The sequence below is a fragment of the Arvicanthis niloticus genome, chromosome 3, assembly GCF_011762505.2.
Source record: "Arvicanthis niloticus isolate mArvNil1 chromosome 3, mArvNil1.pat.X, whole genome shotgun sequence".
NCBI lineage: Eukaryota > Metazoa > Chordata > Mammalia > Rodentia > Muridae > Arvicanthis > Arvicanthis niloticus.
Genome location: NC_047660.1, coordinates 45,078,276 through 45,099,818, shown reverse-complemented (window position 1 = coordinate 45,099,818; position 21,543 = coordinate 45,078,276). Strand labels below are relative to the sequence as shown.

At 44.2% G+C, this 21,543-nt stretch overlaps 1 protein-coding gene across 3 annotated transcripts in view; it reads left to right on the top strand.

Annotated features, from left to right (window-relative positions):
- The first annotated feature begins 7,038 nt into the window (after positions 1–7,038).
- The window catches only part of Rubcnl (rubicon like autophagy enhancer), a 41,243-nt gene continuing 26,738 nt past the window's right edge, over positions 7,039–21,543 (top strand). For all 3 annotated transcript variants that reach the window (XM_076930727.1, XM_076930725.1, XM_076930724.1), the window contains exon 1: positions 7,039–7,204. The gene's annotated coding sequence lies outside the window, so the exon portion shown is untranslated. The remainder of the gene's footprint in view (positions 7,205–21,543) is intronic.

Genomic DNA, 21,543 nt, shown 5'->3' with positions numbered 1-21,543 from the left:
TGTAACTCAGTGTCTCTTCTGAGCTCAAGAGGGCAGTACAAGTGGAGGCCAGAAGAAGGTGTCAGATACCTTGGAGCTAAAGTGGTTTTAAGTCTTCTGGTGTGAGTATGGGGAATTGAACTCTTATCCCCTGAAAGGCCAGTATGCATACCTAGCTCCTGAGACATCTCTCCAGCCTTTTTTTTTTTTTTTTTTTTTTTTTTTTTTACCAGTTTCCTGATTGTTAGAACTGTTTATAAAAACAGAAGAGGTGACATGCTGTCTAATAATTGATTCTATAGGAAGCTCCAACTCCTCCTCGTCGTGAGCAACAACTACAGATTGCAGAATTAGGATGTGGACATCTCTGGAGTCCATTAGTCTCCATCTCGTAGGTTCTGATATAGTCAGAGGAACCTTTGAGACTGAAACATAAAGGCAGATGGTAATTACTGATTGTTATGAAAGTGTAACTCTGGGAAGTGGGATCGGTAAGGATGCTCTTGTTGGCTGGTTGGTGCCTTTGTCCCTGCAGTCAAACTGATGGAGTGAGAAAGCTGGTCTGTGACTTCTTACATGGTTGTGTTTGAGTGTTCTCTTACAAAACTGAGAGCCATCAAGCTGAGATTATTCAAGCCCAGGAGCATTAGTACACCCAAAGTCCAGTGTTGTCACCAGGCCTCTGACGCCTTCTTCGGTGGAATTTCAGTTTCATTTTCTTCACGCTTGTCTCAGTGGCCTTAAGAGCCACAGTAGTCCTCCTGCCTGCTAATGTCTTCCTTCCTTTGTACCCAGGTCACCAGCCTCACCTTACATCTTCCACAAGTCCCTCCTGGTGCTGGCCCCTGTCCTTCAGAACCTCATCCCTGACATCTGGTCTAGCTTAGTCAACTTCCCAAGCTATTTGCATGTGAGTCATGTGGTCAGGAAGGGCTGAAACACAGAGATGAAGTCATCTGTGGCTGCTATGAATTTTATGCAAGAGCTTGAGTACATGAAAAAAAATCACATTTTTTTCTACAATTTCTTCTAAACCAAGTTAACTTGGTATCCCTACTTAAATAAGTGTCTAGAAATTAAACCTATGGTGTGTTGGAGAGCATGTTCCCTTAGAGTTTCTGGGGAGCCCCTTGGCACTTATGTAACACTGAGGAAAATTTCTGGGCTTTGTTCTGTCTTGATGGGTGCAGAAATTCCCGTTTTCAAGGTCAATATTAGTTTGTCCAGTTGCATGGTCTACATTAAGTGTAGGCTTGGGGGTCCTTCACCAGGACCTTGGGGTTTGCTCACTTAGAATCTAGACCCTCCCCCACAGAGTATGCCCCTCATTCACAGGCCTTACACTTCCCATCACAACACACAGAAAGAAAACATCTTCTTGATCTCCAATTGAAAGAGGTCACATACGTACCCTCTCCACCCACCCACCCTCTGCCAAACCCAACTAACTTTTGCCTCCCTCCCTGTCATATCGTAGAGCCACAATTTCACTGAATCTGGAATCCCTTAACAACCTTGGAGGACTCAAAGCCCCGCTGGACTGAAGGAAGTGAGAGAAAAATGCTCACACTGGACTCAGAGGTTGCTGGGAAACAACAGGAATGAAAACGGATTCCTTGATAAATTAATTATCACCCACACAAAACTCAAATGTCTACTTTAGTAAAATTGTTATAGATGTTCAAAATTCTAACACACCAGTAAGATGAACGCCGGTAGACACTGGTCTCCTGTCTGAGTAGAAGCTGCATCTCCAGAAAATACATTGATTCAGTGTCAGCTTCTCTCAATTCACCTCACCAGCCACCAATGGCCTTCAGCTTGATTCACTAAGTGTCTCAGTCAGGGTTTCTATTCCTGCTCAAACATCATGACCAAGAAGCATCAAGCTGCGGCAACAACAGCCAGGAGCAGCAGATCAGTAGCAGCGTTCTTCTAGTTCCTGTTCCTGTTCCTCTTCCTCTTCCGGTTCCTCTTCCTCTTCCTCCTCTTCCTCCTCCTCTTTTCTCTTGTTTTTCTTGTTCTTGTTTTTCTTGTTCTTCTTCCTCTTTCTCCTCCTCCTCCTCCTTCTCCTCCTCCTCCTCCTCCTCCTCCTCCTCCTCCTCCTCCTCCTCCTCCTCCTCTCCTTCTTCTCCTTCTCCTTCTCCTCCTTCTCCTCCTCACACCCCTTCTCTTCTTCAGGGATGAAATAACCAGACTCCACGCTACAAAGTAAAGTGTTAGACCCAGGGTCAGCAGGGCAGATTCAAGGGAAAAAAGCAGATAGAAAGAGCCCCCTCGTGGTTCCCCAACACTGTGAACAAGATGAACAGAAACAATTGAATGGGGCCCTGTGCATGCCAGGCAAGGGCTTTGCCACCAGGGACCACTCATTTGTTTTAGTTCTCTACTTTTGTCTTTAGGTTTTTGTTTTTCTAGATTGAGTCCTGGCTGTACTGGAACTCCCTGTGTAGACCAGGCTAGCCTCAAAGTCAGATAGCTACCTGCTTTTGCCTTTGGAGTGCTGGGGTTTAAGGCTTGCACCCCAAGGCTGGCTTTATCTTTTCTTTCTTTTCCTTTTTTCCAGTACAGCATTTGTCTATGTAGTTCTGGCTAGCTTTGGATGTTCTATGTAATATTTTTAATTCTAATAGAAAATCAGGGCTATACTCATGTGGAACCCTCATTTGTTCTGTATTACCACATTTTAATCATAAAGATAGACCGGAAAACACATGCAGCTTTTGGCTCTGCTAGTCTAGCTAAAAATATCTATAGAGAGGAGAAATAGAAACTATACTGTAGAGAGGGGTGGGGTCGAAGAATGGTTTATTTGCCATGAGACAGACCAAAAACCCACATGGTCCATGTCCTGTCACCTTCGGGAACCTGCCCTAGGGATTAGGAATAGCCTGAACCTGTGCTTGTGCTTTGGAGTCAGTCTATACTGTCTTTGTTAACTGTCACCATGTCTTAAAGGCAAAGAACCCCTTTCAAGGTGGGTTGTCTCTGAGCATGCTCTCTTGTGCTCCAAGTCACTTAACAGCAGGTGAAGTGCACAGATCGGTGACTGACAGGCTAGGGGTGTGGAGTGTACCTTCAGTTCTACCTACTAAGGGGGTTCAGGCAGGAGGATTTTATGAACCCAAGAGGTCAAGGTCTCCTTGGTAGAGTGAAACCCTGTCTCAACAAACAAAACAAAGGTTAAGACCTCTCTCCTTCCTGATGGGGGAGTGTAATAACCCAGAGGCCTGGCCTTGGTGTCTCTAAAAGGAAGCAAATTATGCAAGATTTATTAAAACTCAAGTAAAAAGACTCTAGGAGTTCTCCAACATACTACATTTCCTTGGGCTTTCAGTCCAAAGGAGTGTTGCATTGCGATAATGGATTATAATAAGTATATGCACACGCATGTTTTCTTTATGGTGAAATGTACATAACGTACACTATTCCAACCCTCTTTAGTCACACTGACTCCATTTACAGTGTTGGAAACCACAACTACAATCCAGTCTCACATTTTATCATCCTAAACCGAAATTTTACAGTCACTAAATAATAAGTAACTCCCGATTGGCCATTCCCATTGCCTCTGGTGGCTTTTATTCTTTCCATCTCTTTGGATTTGTTCTAGGTTTCTTGTGTAAATGAAAACATGAATCTGCCCTTTCGTAGGTAGTGGCTGTTGAAGGCAGGCTGGCAGGAAGGGAAGCAGCAGAGCATCTGAATATCGCTTCCCTTGCCAGTCTTGTTCCTCTGCACATACATCATGGTGTCTCTCCTGTACGGGGGTCATCCTTCCTCCCGAGACTCCTGCGTGGGGAAAGTACCATCAGGCTCCATCTGGCAGCCTACTGTGAAGTTTGATTTATCTCATTCCTTCCTGTTTTGTCCAGACTGGTTACTCCCCTGCTGACTCCATCAGCTGAGTTCAGATGAGGGGTCAAAGCTTTGCTTACAGCACAATGGATCCTTGTGAAGCCTGGCTAGGTTTTGTAGGGCAGCTGCCCAGCTCTTACTCTCTTGTGACAGTGAAGATGTTCTGACCACAAGGCAGCTCTCTCTCTCTCTCTCTCTCTCTCTCTCTGTGTGTGTGTGTGTGTGTGTGTGTTCATCCAGTGCTGGCTGGCTGAAGTACTAAACTGTCCCTGACATTCATGTCTCACATGCCAGTCTTGGTCTTGGAGGGCACTATGATCTACTTGCTATTGGCCTTCTCTGGCGATAGGGAAAAAAAACAGGCTGGCCTGCACTTCCCCTGGGTGATGCTCAGTTGTAGTAGTTGGTGATTGAGAGCTATCCCGTCACTTAGGCAGCCTTTTGAAGCCCAGTCCATATATATAATGCTTGGGAAGTTCTTTCACATCCCAGAAAGGGCCTGGCAAGCTTTTAGAGCAGTGGTTCTCAATCTGTGGGTCCTGACCCTTTTGTGGGTAGGTCACAGGGTTGCAAAAGCACATATTTACATTAAAATTCATAAATTTTACTAGTAAAATTACAAAGTAGTGACAAAAGTAAATTTATGGTCACCACAACATGATGAACTATATTAAAGGGTTGCAGTGTTAAGAAGGTTGAGAGCCACTGGTCCGGACACTGTTTCCAAAGTGAATTCTGTATCCTTGAACCTTCCTCTTAGTTCTTAAGGTTCTCTTTCGAAATGTAGACTTCCATTGTGATTAGACATTAAATATTTTTGTTCTTTGTGTATGTGTGGATATGTGAGTGTAGAGGAGTGTGTGTATGTTTGTGTGTTTGTGTGCATATGTGAGAGTATGTGGGTAGAGGTGTGTATGTGTGTGCACCTGTGAGTGTATGTGTGTGTATGTGTGTGCACCTGTGAGTGTATGTGTGTGTATGTGTGCATACGTGGGAATATGTGGATAGAGGTGTGTATGTGTGTGCACCTGTGAGTGTATGTGTGTGTATGTGTGCATACATGGGAATATGTGGATAAAGGTGTGTATGTGTGTGCACCTGTGAGTGTATGTGTGTGTATGTGTGCATACGTGAGAATATGTGGGTAGAGGTGTGTGTGTGTGTGTGTGTGTGTGCACCTGTGATAGTGCATGTGTTGGTATATGAAGAGACCAGAGGACAGCGTCTGCTATCATTCCTCCTCACCTGCTCTTCATCTTGTTTATAAAGACAGTGTCTCTCACTGGCCTAGAACTTGCCAAGTCAGCTAGGACAGCTGGCCAGGCAGCTCTAGGGACCTGCCTGTCTCTTCCCCACCAGCAGTGGATTACAAGCGCATGGAGCCACGTCCAGCCCATGCCCCTTTACCAGGATTTGAGAGTTGAACTCAGTTTTTTATTCTTGCAAAGCAAGCACTTTACCAAATGAGTTAGAGTATGGATATTCACATTTAGTAAGGCACTCTCCTAGCAGGCCAGCCTTACATCAATTTTTGGTCAAGAAGATTTAAAACAAGGTTGACCAAAACTCCTACAATAATTCCTAGTCACCTAAGAGAAAATTCTTCTTCATTTTTAATTTTTTTCCTCCCACTTCTCCTCTTCCTCCTCCTGGTCTCTATGTATCAGGAACTGTGGGTCAGATCTAGGGCCTTACACATTCCAGCAATCTGCCACTGACCTATATATCCCCAGCCCACGGATCCTTTTCTTAACTAGGGCATCATTCAGTCTGCCATCTGGCTGTCGTGGTATCCCGGAGCTGGGGAGTGAACTAAGGACACACATGGCTACTACTGAGCCTCACCCCCACCTTCCAGAACATTTGCTTATACTCTTTGATCAGTAGTGACTCCGTGGCCCAATACCTGGCAGAGGTAACTCAGGGCAGAAAGTTTCACAGCTGCAGATGGGTTTCAGTCAGGGAAGGTCAGAGTGGCAGGCACCACTCCATCTGCTGGGGTGGGTAGTGGAGGCAAAGGCTTGTTCATGTAGGAGCACAGCAGGAAGCAGAAAGCTGTGGGAATGGGGCTGGGCTATAAATATGAAAGTCTCACGTTAGTGACCTACTTCCATCAGCCCAGCTCTACTCCTAAACGTTCTAGAGTCTCCCAAAATATCACCAGCCATTGGGCAACAAGCTTAAAAACAAAAACAAACAAACAAACAAACCCTGTAGGGGACATCTCAGATTCAAACCTTAATTTGCTTGGCATGACATTCACTGTAAGATTCTGTCTCCTGTCCCATCCTCTGATATTAGATATTCCTGAATCAAGTTTCTCACATGGTCCCCTTTTCATAATTTGCCTGCTTATTTGATGCTTCATAGAAATTGGGTGTACGATCTCCTGCCAGATACACGCACCTTAAAACTCTTGACTGTGCTGTGTAGCTGTGGGACCTCGGATGAGTTATACAATGTTGTAAGCCTCAGATCCCTTATCTTTGAAACAGGAGCAACGATTTGTTTCCATCAGGGATGGCTTCAAGGATACTTAAAGAAAACCAATAGGAAGCACAGCAGCTGAACAACAATAGTAACACTGACTTACACAGTTCGTTTATTGACTTTTCTTGAAATATTCTTGTCATGTAGCCCAGGCTGGCATCAAAGTTGCAATCCTTCTGCCTCCACATCTCCTCTTTCTGACTTCTTAATGGAAGGTTCTCCCAGTGGGTGATCAATTGACTCAGGATCTTTCCAGGTCTAACCCAGTGAAACCCCCAAGCAAACTGGCCACAAGAGAAGGGGAAGACGATGATGAAGGGCTAATATTCAGCTGACTTTGTCTTATTGATTTCTAACTTCCTCCGAAGAGGCAGAAACTAGTTAGTTAAGTTTAAACCACTCCAAACTAGGACGTACCAGGGACTGAAGGTGTTTCAGAGATGTTAGATAACTAATTCAAAATATTATTGCATTTGCTCCATGACCTGGACAGGACAATGAACAAAACCAAGGAACGGTCAAAAGTGATGGAGTTATGTTTTAAGAACCGAGCCTTGTAGTCGAAGTAGGGACCCATTTTTCCCAATTGTTGCCGAGACGCTTGGGATACTGGAGCTGTGTGCAGGAAGGATTAAGTGTCCCAATCCTTTCCCCAAAGAGCACTCTGCGCCACCTAGAGGGCCTGAGTGCGGTAGCACATTCAGCTGAGCCCAGAGAACTTCGGTTTCTATTGGTGAAAACTTTCTGTGTTCGTTGGCAGCTTCTCTATGCACCATCAGAACCTCGGAGCTGCTGGTACACTGAGGAGGTCATCCGGACCTGTCGCTGCCACGGGGCAAGGTGGCAATTAGGTGGATAAAACGGCCAGGAGGCATAGGTAAGCCACGGTCCCCGCGAGGTTCGCTGACCAGCTCTGACACATCCGAGTGGAGGGAAGCTTGGGAGTTGGGGGCGGGGAGCTCATTTGTGCCAAGTTTGCCTTTTGTGTTTATTACACCCAGGGGTGGCGGGTCGGTGGTGTCCGAGGGCAGAGTGTGTCCGTGAGGCTTGGGTCTAAAGCGCCCACTCGATAGCGCGTCCCCGTGTTTCCGCGTTTTTTCGCGGGCAGCCGCAGGCTTAGCTTTCCCAGAGCTTTTCAGATCACGAGTGTCGCGGGCGGAGGGAAGCAAAGATAACTGGCGTCCCGGCAGCGTCCTGGCTGCATCCCGGTCCTAGCTGCGTGTCCTCAAGGTTCCGCGACGCAGTGACCCCTGAAGGCGTCCTGGAGCAGCGCGCTGGCGAGCTCTATTGGCCTGACTGAGGGGAAGCAAGGCACTGTGTAGATGAAGGCTAGGGAGAGGCGACTTAGGGTGACCCATGTTCCTGGAGGTGGTCAGGACAGTGTCGTGGTTACTTGGGAGCTGTGAGAAATTGTTCCTCGGGAGAGAAGAGGACTTTTGTGGGGTGACTTTACAAAAGGAGTGCTCTCCGGGGGAGGGAAAGGGCCAGGAGAGGGGCACTGGTAGCCATGCATCCTCATTGGGACAGTAAAGAGACTGAACCCAGGCAGTCCCCTGGCTCTTCTCAGTTCCCCAAAGGCTCTTACAGGAACCGTGAGAACCCCATCCTCACATGCAACTGCCCTGAACTTGTCGAGGCGGGCGAAAAGCATTTTGCCAATGTAAGCAAGCACGCTCCACCTGAAGTCTCTCTACCTGCTGACCTGGAACTGGAGCAGTTCAAAGAGAGCTTAGGCTAAAACAAAACAAACAAACAAAAACCCAAAACACCAAAACTGTGTCCTCTGGAGATACCCCTATTGCAAGTTACAGAGCCAAGTGTCAGATCCTTCTGTTAAAGTTGTGGCCCGAGAGAGCGAAGGACTGGGAGCCATGCAGCAAACTTGTGGTTTCTTTGACAAGTCTCAAGTCCAAATAGTCGTCAAGGCACCTCCTTGGCCCTCAGTTCCCTTGGTGAGAGGAGAGAACACGGGTTCCATTTCCCGGAGAATTAGAAAGATTACTGAACGGAAGGGAGGGAGATATCCTGGAAAAGCCTTTACAAGAAAGTGATCAGCGCGGTGGCCACAGCTCCTGTCCACAGTGGCTAGCAGAAGCTCCATGCAAGCCTGATCTTTTTGTAACTCCATGTGGCAAGGGTCAAAGCACGTCTGTTTCTTCATCTCTGCGGCTCAGTTCCTCTTTGCTGCGGTGCCACCTGACCGTGCTCCTCACAGCCCTTTATTATTAGATAATAGGAACTGGGTCTTCTCATTCACCTCTTCAGGGTCTGTACAGAGTCGGGGAAGGGGTACAAGGAACGTTAATGGAATTTGAGGGTCACAGAAACGAGGCCTAGACACGATTAGTTTCATTCTGTACTCTTGCTTGATTTTAAAATTAGATTTATTTTATTTTATGTATTCGTGTTTTGTCTACGTGTATATCTGTTGTATCATGTGTGCATCTGGTGCCCAAGGAGATCACAAAAAGGCCTCAAATCCTCCAACGATAGACGGTTGTGAGCCACTAGGTGGGACTCGAACCTGTGTCCTCTTCAAGAACAACACATGCTCCTAACTACTGATCCGTTTCTCCAGCCCCTTTGTTTGTTTGTTTGTTTGTTTTTATACAGGCAAGAGTCTGTGGGAGCCATGGGCAAATATTCATGCAGAAAGAGCTCCATTTGACAGTAGGAAGCTAAGTCAAATGTTACAGAGACACAGCAGCCTACCGGCTCATGCCCTGGTTCATCTGAACGCACACACATAACACAGCAGACAAATTTGAATAGTTTCCCTTGTCACTAAATATAGAGTCATAAGTCTAATGCAGAGAGATTGGCATGGTTGACTGTGTGACTGTTGACATCTAAGCAGTTCTTCTTAAAGAACCATTTATTCTCTCTGGAATAAATCTGAGCCACACAGGTGCTTGTCAATCCTATTACATCTTTCCATCGTGACCCCCAAAGATCTCTGGGCTGGTTTGTGCATTTTAGATGAGAGGAACTAAAGGGAGACTTAGAGGATGCAGAATAGATCAAGGGCTCCCTGACATCCGTTTTCTGGTGAACTGGGACTTGTTCTGCAACAGTGACAGCAATAATAGCAAAGTTAACTTTTAGAAAACGCCGTGTGCCAGACGGAGACACACATGCTACAATTCAGTTAGTTCTCACAGCAGACTGGAAATGAAAATGAAGCACAGAGAGATTCTGTGCTTTGGTCAAGGTCACAGAGCTCATAAATATCTTATCACTGTCATAAAATCGCCTGACTGAGAAATGTGCTTGTGCAAGCATGTGTGTGTGTGTGTGTGTGTGTGTGTGTGTGTGTGTGTGTGTGTGTGTGTGTATGCCCTCCACTTAGGTTTTATCCTATACATAGAGGTGGCCTAGGGGTTGAGAATGGAGACTCTGGAGCTGTGTTTCCGGGCTATGATTCTCCAGGGTCACTGAATGGCTGTGTGCTCACTAGCTTCTCTTCCCCTTCCTTGAGTTTCAGTTTTCTGATCCACGAAGTAGTGATGCTATTCCCACATTGAGTGGATGCTCTGTGTTTACCAGAACATGAAGTATGAACTGAGAAGAAAAACCACTTCTTAGGGGGAAAGGAGGTTTTAGATTTGGTGGTTTTGTCATGTGGCGTCTGGGTAATTCGGTAACTGAATAGAACATGAAACCATCCAAAAGAACCTGACTCACCCAGCACTTGGACTGAAAATCATCTCTCTCTCTCTCTCTCTCTCTCTCTCTCTCTCTCTCTCTCTCTCTCAGCTTTATATTTATTAAGAGAGAAGTGCACATTAACCTCCAAAGTGTGCATCTAAATGCTGTCTAAGTGTCAGCTATGACCTGACGAGGACGACTTCAGAAGAAAACTGCTATACAGAAAAAGTGGGTGGGAAATGGGATAGCACACCCCCAGGTGATTGAAAGGTGATGGGTCCACTTGCATAAAGACCCAGCTACTGAAGTGATAGAGGACCAGTGTGTTTCAGGTAGGATAGGGAAGACAGAGAGGTCATAGGTCATATGTATAGGACATGTTGTGAGTCTTATTAAAAATGTTTACTTACAAGAAAATTAAATAGTGGAAAATTTCCACTTACAAAGAATAGTGCAACAAATAGCTCTATCTTCTACCAACTCTGGCAGTTACAGTGTGGTTACCAATGTCTCTCTTCCACATCCATCCCTTTTGGCACTATTTGAAAGCAATGTGAAAAATTTTGTTATTTCCAAGTCTTTCTGTATGTATGTCTAAAAGATAGGCGCCTAGCCAAATGCACCACAGTGCTTAGCATTGGGGCCTTGTTTCCTCTCTGTTAACCAGGTCAGAGACTCATTCCTGTAGTGCTGTTTGAAATTGTACAAATGTGAGCGCATGGGGGAGCTCGAGGGACAGGGTCTATGACAGTTGTCCAGAAGCTATCTATTGATGATGTCTTCTTTGCCATCCTTATTTCTCTCTGGACAGTGCCGCTGTGGTGATTCCACCTTTACTTGCCCCCTTCTGTGAGCTATTTTAGGTGCACGAATTCACCCTCCTCTTTATACACTCTACTTCTCTTTCCTGCCGTCTCCCACCACACCAGGACATCTGTAGTCTTGCACTTGGTGCTCCTCTGACCCTTCTTTGATCCATCAGCTCTCTCTAGTCTTCCTTAGGTCTTCTTGAAGGGAGAGGGACATTTCTTCCTATTTCAATACAAAAAAGCATTGCTGAGATCAATGTAAAATTCAATCACCTTTTGACTCTTGTTTCTTGTACAGGTCAATGAACTTTAGTGGGTGCCATTACTGTGAATGCTTTAGAACACTTTCTTCACCTCCGAAGTCAACCTGTTACTCTTTGGTCAGCTCCTTTCCTCTCGCCTCCATTCTAAGAGCTGCTAATGTACCTGGTCTCTGTGGATTCACTTCTTTTGGACAGTTTATATGAATACTTATTTTTTGGTGGAATTTCAATCATTTCATTTTATTTTATTTTTAAAAAAAAACGTTTGATTCCTCATGAGTTTCACATCATGCACCCCAGTCCCAGTCATCTCCCTGTCCCCTCAGTATCTACCCTTTACCTTTGCAATGTCCCTCTCCCCAAAAATAAAACACACACACACCATCACCAACAAAATAAAAAACAAGGCATAGAAAACCTCTCATCCTGGATGTCGTAGTATATCACAGTGTGTCTAGCCACACATCTTCACTTGCAAATGTTCACTGCAATGGGTCTAGTTCAAAATCTCTGGCTTCTATGACACTATCAATATTGGATCCTCACCAGGACTCCTCCTCTCTTTCTCTCTCATCTGGCCACCACACACTCACACATTGTGGTGGCTCCTGATGCAGGCTGCCCACAGGCTGGAGTGACATCCTTTGTACTTCTTGGTGTGGTGGCAAGCAGATGTCTACAACCTGCCTGTGCCTTGTGCTGGAAGGCAGGTCTATGGGTGGCACGCAGGTATGCAGGTCTCTGTCTGTCTGTCTGTCTTCCTCTTCTCACATTGGACTGCATGCTGGTAGATGGGGCTCTGTGTGTCTATGGCCCATCCTTGCCTCGGGACAGCGAGGTCTGTGGGAACCCGCACTGCATGGTGTAGTGGAATGCAATACAAGTCTCTATTTTCCTCCTTTTGTACAATGCTGCCTAGATTTGATTTGTGAAGAGTAAATGTTGCTCTTACACTCAAGTGCTAGTTTTGTTGAACACCCTTTTCTCATTTCTGTAAAAAGTGAGTTTTTCCTCCCGGCCCCAAGCTCTCAGAATAACAGCTCTGAGACTCAAAATTGATCTACAAAGACCTATGCCCTAAGCTTTGGTTGTTCCCCAATTAGATCATAACTTAACATCCCACTTGTTCTAAGTCCTGCCATGTGGCTGATTACCTCTGCTTAGCTCTCATGCTTCTGACCTTCTCCCTGTTCCCAGGCTAATTCTCTGTGCTTGGCTCTATCCAGAATCCTTTCTGCCTCCCAAGTGCTGAGATGTTAGGCATGAGCCACAACTTCCAGCCTGCATTAAAATTCTGCATTTTAAAATAAATCTGGTAGGAATGTTCTTAAGTCTGCATTGCCCAGGAAATCAAGGGTTTCTTGTTAATGTTACCAGCATGGGCCAGGTAAATCCACATGGAAGGAGCTTTAGCCCAGGAACCAGCCTTTCCTTTACTTCCTCTGATTACCAGAATAAACTTGGGGTAAGTCCCCTCATCACCTATTTTATTTCTCAAGTTGATATATTAGCACCTGAACTCACGTGAGTTTTGACTGAGCAAACAGTGGGAAAGAGAATGTGCAATGGCCATAGGAAGTTGGTCACTTGAGAATTTTGGGCAACTCTATGTTCTGTAGAATATCTGGTGTTCTCTGATCCTCAGGGCCATTTGTCATTGTGCCACCAGGCCTATTACTTTAACAACTGTCTATCATTGGTCCTCGTGCTTCTGACAGCAAACCTTCAGAGCTATTAGCCAATCTCTATTACTAAATGTTTGAACACAGAGGAGTACCTATGACGTCACCCAGTGCCACTGCAGTAAGACACTGTGTCCTTCCTGCCGACCTTGGTACAGGATCACAATAAAGCTTTGACCTTTGAAAATCTACTTTGATCCTGGATGCTACATCGATGCTTGGACTTTGTGTTGCTGGGTATCTTAATGTTTTCAGTTTGACATGATAAAGTCAGTCTGTTAGCATACATGGGATGTGAATCTTTGTTGAAGTCAGTGTCTGGAGGGAAGTAGACCTAGAGAGAGACTGAAGAGGGTATAGGGAAATGTCCCTAAATTTGATCACATGCTACATTTGAAGATTTACTCACTTTTAACCACATTTGCCTACTACTGGGTGTGTTTAGTAAAACAACAGGAAATGGATCATAATGAATTTTCTTTGTGAGGATGTAGCAAGAGGGGGACCTTGTATGCTCTTGGTGCTAAGGAAACAGCACTAGCATCATGGGTACACTATGGAAGGTCAGCCAACCTTGTAAACAGAACCATCAAATGAGGTAGATGTCTTAGTTACGAATAAATATCCAAAAGAAGTGAAATCATCATGCTGGAGACATCTGTCCTCCTCTTTATCATGGCTATTCAGTGTAGCCAAGAGCTGGAATCAATTTAAATGTCTATCAATAGATGGCTAAATTAAAAAGAAACACACAGTATATATTCTACACAGCAGAATGTAGTCAACCTAAAAGAGGATGAAAATCTTGTCATTTGTCACAACATGCATAAATTCAGGGGTACTATATGTACTGGGTGAGGTAAACCACTCAATAAAATAAACACCATATAGCTCACTCATATGTGGGATAGTCAAGCACGCAAAAGCGGAGAGGTGAATGAGTTGTCAGGGGCGGGAGGCTGGAAAGGAATTGGGGAGATGTCCGGTTTCACGTAGAATAAATTCAAGAGATTTGTTCTACAACATTGTAACTATAACTAATGATGTATGTTTCAAGTGTCCTCACCGTGTGTCTTAGTTACTTTCTATTGCTGTGATCAAACACCATGACCAAGGCAACTTATAAAAGAAAGCATTTAATTCAGCTTATGGTTCAGAGGGTTAGACAATGATGTCAGAACAAAAGAAGGCCTGAGAGCTCACATCCTGATCTGCAGCAGTAAGGCAGAGAGTGAACACTGGGAATCACAAGAAACCCAAAAGTCTCAGTGACATGCTTCTCCAACAAGACCACACCTCCCGATCCTTCCCAAACAGTTCTACCCACTGGGAACTGAGTGTTAAAATATATGAGTCTGCAGGGCTCATGCTACCATACCATGCACACAAAATATAAGTGAGAATGCACGCTGGTTAATTTTTCTTCAATTTAACACAGGCTGGAGCCATCTGGGAAGAAACCTCACTGAGAAGATTCCTTCATCAGATTGGCCTGTAGACAAATCTGTGAAAACATTTTCTTAATTAATGATTGATGTGGGAGGACCTAGTTCCCTGTGGGTGGTGCCATGCCTGGGAATGCAGTTTTGGGTTTAGAAGAAAGAAAAATGAGTAAGCCATGAAAGCAAGCCATTAAGTAGCAGTCTTCCATGCTCTCTTGCTTCAATTTCTGCTTCCAGGTTCCCACCTTGAGTTTCTGCCCTGACTTGTTTTCACGACGGGCTATAAGATGAAACATCTTTTCTTCCTGTGCTAGTCAGGTTTCTCTAGAGGAACATAAACTGATGGAATGAAACATATATACTTCAATGGAAAAAGATACAGCTATTCTAATATATATGTATATTTTCCCAGCTTACAGGCTGTGATCCAGCTAGTCCAACAGTGGTGATCTCCTGATAGAAAAGCCAAGAATCCAGTAGTTATTCACCCCATGGATGTCTTTGGTAAATAGCTGGTCGTTGATATATGTTGGAGTCCAGAAGAACTGGGTTCTAATACCAGTGAGAAGATGCCTCAGCAGCAGAATAGATGGACTTGCCATCCAGAGTGAGGGGAAGCAGGCAAAAAAATAAGAGCTTTTCACTTCCATGTTCTTTTATGTAGGCTGGTACCAGAAGGCATGGTTCAAATTTAGAGTGGGTCTCCTGTCCTTAAATAATCCAGATATATAGGGAGTCTTCTCACCTCAATGATCCATTCAAGAAAATCTATCACTGGTGTGCTTCAGTTTTAGTTGGTTCCAGATGTAGTCAAGTTGACAATCAAGATTAGCCATCCGACTCCTCAAGTTGTTTTTAGTCATGGTGTTCATCACAAACTAGAAAAGAATATCTGTCTGTGTTTGTAGTGTGTAGTTTTAAAAACAATCCACACTAAATCCGGCTATGCACTGACATCAGTGGTCTTGCCCACCCGATGGCCAGCCTTAGGTGGCCATCTTACCCTAGTTCCCATGGCCATCCTGCTGCCAAGCCGCTCTGATCCTCCCAGGCCACCCACATCCTGTGACTAGCCTGCAGAAAGCCAGCTACCACTCATTGAGATCCCTTAGCCTTGTGAAATGATAACACTAGAGACTTGTAATATCGCAACCCAATTTCCAACCACAAAATGCCCTCACAAAGAACATAAAACCCAGTTGACATAAATACAAGCTGCATACCTAGATTGGACAAATGTACCCTACATTACTCTATTGACCATCTATGAAATCCCTAGTTACTTATGGCTCCTTCAGGCCACATGATTCTTCTTCTTCTTTTTCTTCTTTCTTTCTTTCTTTCTTTCTTTCTTTCTTCTTTCTTTCTTTCTTTCTTTCTTTTTCTTCCTTCCTTTCTTTCTCTTCTTCTTCTTCTTCTTCTTCTTCTTCTTCTTCTTCTTCTTCTTCTTCTTCTTCTTCTTCTTCTTCTTCTTCTTCTTTTCTCTGCCTCGTCTATTTTTCTTCCTCCTCTTTCTCCTCTCTAAAACTTTCAGCTCTGCTTTTTCATTCCACTGCCCAACCACAGGCTCTAAGCCTTATCTGACCAATAAGGATTTCATCTGACCTTACCTGAGTGTGTGATCTACCCCTCTCTCGAGGGAGCAGAAAATAAAAAAAATCCACAACATGTTTTAGTTCTCTCAATTTAGCTCTTCCATAATGCAGACATATTTTAAAACATCCTGTCATCTTCCATAAATATATCATAGTCTTTTTAGATTTATGTATTTGGTTTTATGTGTATGAATGTTTTGCATACATGTGTGTGTACCAAGTGTATATTTGATGAATTCTATGGAGCTGAGGTTATGGATGGGTGTGAGCTGGGAACTGAATCTGCGGGCTCTGCAATAGTGACAAGTACTCTTACTGCTGAGCCATTTCTCCAGTCCATATTTTTGTTTCAATTAAAGATAGGTAGTAAAATAAATAAAGAATAGATAAAATAAACAAAGATAAGTAAAATACTTTATCTTTCACCATCAGGTCTTTTGTGTGTGTGTGTGTGTGTGTGTGTGTGATTTCTGTTCCCCAACACCTTTATTCTAAGAAAATGGCCAGCAGGCATTTAGGCTGTGATAGGATTTCCTCTAAAGGGTATCAGCTGTTCTTTTTAAAAATGTATTCTTCTCTCATATATTACATCCCAACCACAGTTTCACCTTCCTCTACTCCTCCCTTCCCACCTCCCCTCTCCCCAGGATCCACTTCATCTCCATTTCCCTTCAGAAAAGATGGCGCCCCAGGGATATCAACTAAACGTGGTATAACTAGCTACAATAAGACAAGACAAACACCCTTATATCAAGGATGGATGAGACAACTCAGTAGGAGAAAAGGAGTCTCAAGAACAGGCAAAAGAGTCAGAGACACCCACACTTGCACTGTTAGGAGACCTGCCCGGTCTGGCATGGCCTTGGTAGGGATAGAATGACATGGTTCCTGCCTTTTCGACAGGGCCAGGACGCATGGGCCTCCACGAGTATCGACAGCTGCTGTGGGTGTAAAGCTTGTTTGTATAATAATGCACATACTTTACATTCCTAGGTCAAAGAAGGTCCTCCCTGTTAACATTAAAGACTCCATGATAATCAGAGACAGCATGAGTCCAGGCAAAGATGTGGCTAATGTCAAGCAAAATAGTAACCGCTGGGATCCTCAGGACAGCCCTTAAGGCTGTGGAAAAGAACTCTAAAAACTATGGGTTCAAAAATACATAATTTCTCAAAAATAAGGATGAAATATGAATTTTACAAGGGTCTTCATGAAACTAAAAGAATACAGCTGTATTGTGAGCCAACTTGTCAGAAAGACACCAAGGAAGGAGGTAAAGAGATTTAGGGAGTGGTGATCGTAGGAGATTCAACCCACCTAAGGTTTTTTGGTTTATGTTTACAAAGGCAGGCAGATTCCTGAGTTCAGGGTCAGCCTGGGGCAGAGCAAGATTAGACCCAGGTGTGATAGAAATGGTGATTTCAGGACTGGGTCCCACCCAGCTAGTTTATTGCCTGTGCTTAACAGAGGCAGACAGATCTCTCTTGCAATGTTAAAAGAAAATGTTTGGTTGCTGTTTCCTAAGAATTAAGGTGCTGGGTCACCAGATGTGGATTCATAGGATAATCAAAAGGAAACCTGGAGTAAATGACTGGATTGATACATAAAACAAAATGCTGTGTGTATGATCTGCAGGGGATGAGCTATCCAGAGAACTTTTTAGAACAGCAAGAGAGAGCTGCTTGATGAATTGTCATGAGCAGAATTTAGAGAGAGAGAGAGAAAGAGAGAGAGAGACAGAAAGAGGGAGAGAGAGAGAGGAGAGAGAGAGAGAGGAAAGAGGAAAGAGAGAGAGAGAAGAAAGGAGAGACGAGAGAGTGGGAGGGGGCCTCACTGTCTGGAGATCTCTAGAAAAAAACAGAGTAGAGAGAAAGCAATCCAGAAAGCTATCTTGAGCAGAATATAGGTTGTCAGCTTGGACCCACGATTTGACTTTGAGTCATTTATTTTTGAGGTGTTCAGACACCCCTTCCTCAGAACCCCTCTCCCAGCTGAGGCTGGTCCTAGGCAGACCCACAAAACCACAAAGATACACAGCTATAACATTTTTGTAGAGGACCTAGCTCAGACCCATAAAGGCTCCCTAGTTTTTGTTTGTCTCTGTGAGCCCTTGTGAGCTCTTCTTAGTTGATTCTGTGGGCCATATTCTTATGGTCTTCAATCTCTTTGGCTTCTACAATCCTTCCTCTTCCTCTTCTGGGAGGTTCTCTGAGGTCCACCTAATGTTTGGCTGTGGGTCTCTGTATCTGCTCCCATCAGTTGCTGGATGACGCCTCTCTGATGACAGTTATGCTAGGCTCCAGTCTGTGATGAAAGCAGAATATATATCATTAGAAATCATTTTATTGGATTTTTCCCCCAGTCATGTTTGGTTCTATCCTAGGTCCCTGCCTCTGGTTCTTGGCTATCCAGCCAGGCAGTGTCAGCTGTGAGTTCCCTCTCTAGGCATGGGCCTTGTGGTACCTATCCTTGGTTGTCAACTTGACTATATCTGAAATGAACTACAATCCAGAATTGGAAGGCTCACCTGTGATCCTGATCTTGAGGCATAGTGGTTATGAAAAGCTTAGGCCCAGGCAAGGTGTTTTTCGACACAGGGTTTCTCTGTGTAGTCCTGGCTGTCCTGGAACTCATGCCTTTAATCCAGATCCAGGCGTCTGGGCTACACCTTCTGCTGGAGACCTACATAAGGACATTGGAAGAAGGAAGGAAGACTCACTCTTCCTCACCTGCTTGCCTGGTGGGACTGAGCAACTGCTAGATCCTTCACCTTCCATTCACAGCCGATGCTGACCATAGTTGGGGGGTTGGATTACAGACTGTAAGTCATCAACAAATTCCCTTACTATATAGAGACTACCCATAAGTTCTGTGACTCTAGAGAGCCCTGACTAATACAGGCCTTAAGTCATTGATTGACCAAGATTATGTTCTTGGCCAGCGAATCAGAGTTGGGCATGGGTTCCTTTTTTTTTTTTTTTTTTTTGTTTTGTTTTGTTTTGTTTTTCGACACAGGATTTCTCTGTGTAGTCCTGGCTGTCCTGGAACTCATTCTGTAGACCAGGCTGGCCTCAAACTCAGAAATCCACCTGCCTCTGCCTCCCAAGTGCTGGGTGGGCATCCTTTCTATCTCATGGACTGGAGAGGTCATTGTTATAGATCAGAGTTTGTATCTGGGTTGGTGTTTACTTTTCTTACTATGAACTCTAGTCGGTAGGGGTGAAGACTCTAGTTAGGCGCCAGCTTGACTTCTCTGTGTTTGGACACAGACTTATAAAGGTGCTATCTTCAGTCTTACTTTCAGTCTGTGGAGAGCCACCCATAGCCTTGGTAATTACCTGGGTTGTTTGAGAGTTTCTCTGGGGCTCCTTTGGCCTTCAATTAGCTGTCACCCATACCTGGTCCTGGAGGTTTCACTTGCTGGTAAGAGATGTCTACTTGGGGCTTTGTTTCACGAGTTATTTGGTGATTCTATTTAGATTTCTTTCATATGGTATGTACAGGTATCATTTCTTCTCTGGCCCTGTCTTCTGTTTCACAGAGATCACTTTTCTCTCATAAGTGTCACTGTGCCACTGTGACTTTAGGTATACTGAGGCTCTATGGACCTGTTCAGTTCTTATACAATCCCGTTCTATAACCGAGCAAAGCCAGCACTTCCTGGCCATTTGTGTGAAGTGAAAAAATGTAAAGCCCTGAAAATCCCGAGAGAAAAAGTCTGTTTTTGCTTAGTGATCTATGGTGACTTCTCTGTATGGAAGGCTTACAAGTAAGGCTGACCCGTCTTAACTTCAAACTTGTATCTGAAAACAAAATGTATAGAAAACACCATGAGTTGGTGCACAACCCTGTCATCCCAGTCCTGTGGAGGCTGAGGAAGAAGTATCAGAAGTTCAGCAGCAATCTAGACATGCACTTAGTATGACCCTGTTCAAAATGCAAGAAGACAACAGACAGAGGGGTAATGTTACCGTTTGAAACTGTTCATGCTTCATGTACTCTCCCACTACATAACAAACACAACATACAGAGGATTAAGGGAGTAAAGCATGGCTGACATAGCTCTATCCTCCAGGTTAGTAATGGAGTCATTTGAAATATGGACTCAAAAAGATCTGAGCTATTCTTTGCTTGTCTTTACTTGTCTGAGAAAAGGACAAGTCAAGAGAAGTCATCGAAAATATTATGAACAAGTTGCTCATTGAGATATTTTTCATAGTAATGAAAAGCTGGAAATAAATATTTATGTGTTGGATCTGAGTCTGGCTACATAAACTGTAGTTCATGTATACTATAGAAAGTGGTGAGAAATTAAGATGAGGGGCTGGAGGCATGGCTCAGTGGGTTCAGTTCCCAGCTTCCATACAGTGGATCACAGCTGCCTGTAACTCATGTCCCAGGGGTCTGGTCACCTCCCCAGGGACCAGGCACACACAGGTGAACAGACACACATGCAGATAGGAGTTGACTTGGATATAGTGTATCTTCACAGCAGGAGAACAGTAACTAAGACAGATACAATGTGTGTGTTTGCAGAAGACGACAAAACAAGCCTAGACCTGATATAGGTGTAATCATTCATTGCAAAGTATCTGAGAGGAACAGGATGGCCATCAGTCATCTGTAGGGCTGAAGAAGGGTTCATGGAGCATTGAGTGATGGGAACACTTTTTATTCCGGAGTTCTGTATTTGGGGCAGGTAATAGCTATTCCAGGTTGTCAACTTGACTATTTCTGGAATGAACTACAATCCAGAATTAGAAGGCTCACCTGTGATCTAGATCTTGAGGCTGGAAGAGACAAGTTTCTGACCTGGATTTTGGCATGGAGATCTGAAGGCATAGTGGCTATGAAAAGCTGAGGCCCGAGTAAGGTAGTCCAGGCCTTTAATCCCAGGAGATTGAGGCAAGAAGATCTGAGTTCAAGGTCAGTTTAGGACAAAGCAAGTCCCAGATCTAGGCGTGGTGGTACATACCTTTAATCTGGACCACACCTTCTGCCGGAGGCCTTCGTAAGGACATTGGAAGAAGGAAGATTTGCTCTTCTTCACCTGCTTGCACTTACTAGCCAGCACATCTGTTGGAATTTACTTCTACAGAAGACCAGCTGAAACAACTAGTCTGCCTCATGGGACTGAGCAACTACTAGGTTCTTGGCCTTCCCATTCACAGCTGCCCATTGTTGGGGTAGTTGGACTATAGACTCTAAGTCATAATAACAAATTTCCTCAATATAGAGAGACATTCCTTAAGTTCTGTGGCTCTAGAGAACCCTGACTAATACAGGGCATTTTATAGTCATCTAGTAATTGTGTCCTTTTGTAAATAAAAATCCAAAGTTAATAGGCAAGAAAAGATGCATGGCAAAGAGAAATTGAAACACAAGGTGAAATTTGAGGTAAGAAGGAAGGTGGATCACTTTGGGGCAGGAAGCACTGGCAGTTATTATGGACACTCTTGTCCTGTGATGTTTTCTCAATGGTGATTTGGGTCTTGTGCAGTTTATTCTGTGGGTTCATAGAGGCAGACATAGGCACACAAGCAACACACACATGTGCACATATATGCACACACACACACACACACACACACAATGTATGTTTCATCTACATTACTCTACAATATGTGACCTAGAGTATAGGGCCGCCAAATAAATCTTAAAAATATAAAGACTTTTAAAAACAATTTTATATGTAGTTTCTTCTGGTGAATTTGAATTTATATCTTATGTCAACATTGGTGAGAAAAAATTTCATATCTTTGGGAAGCATGTGTTCA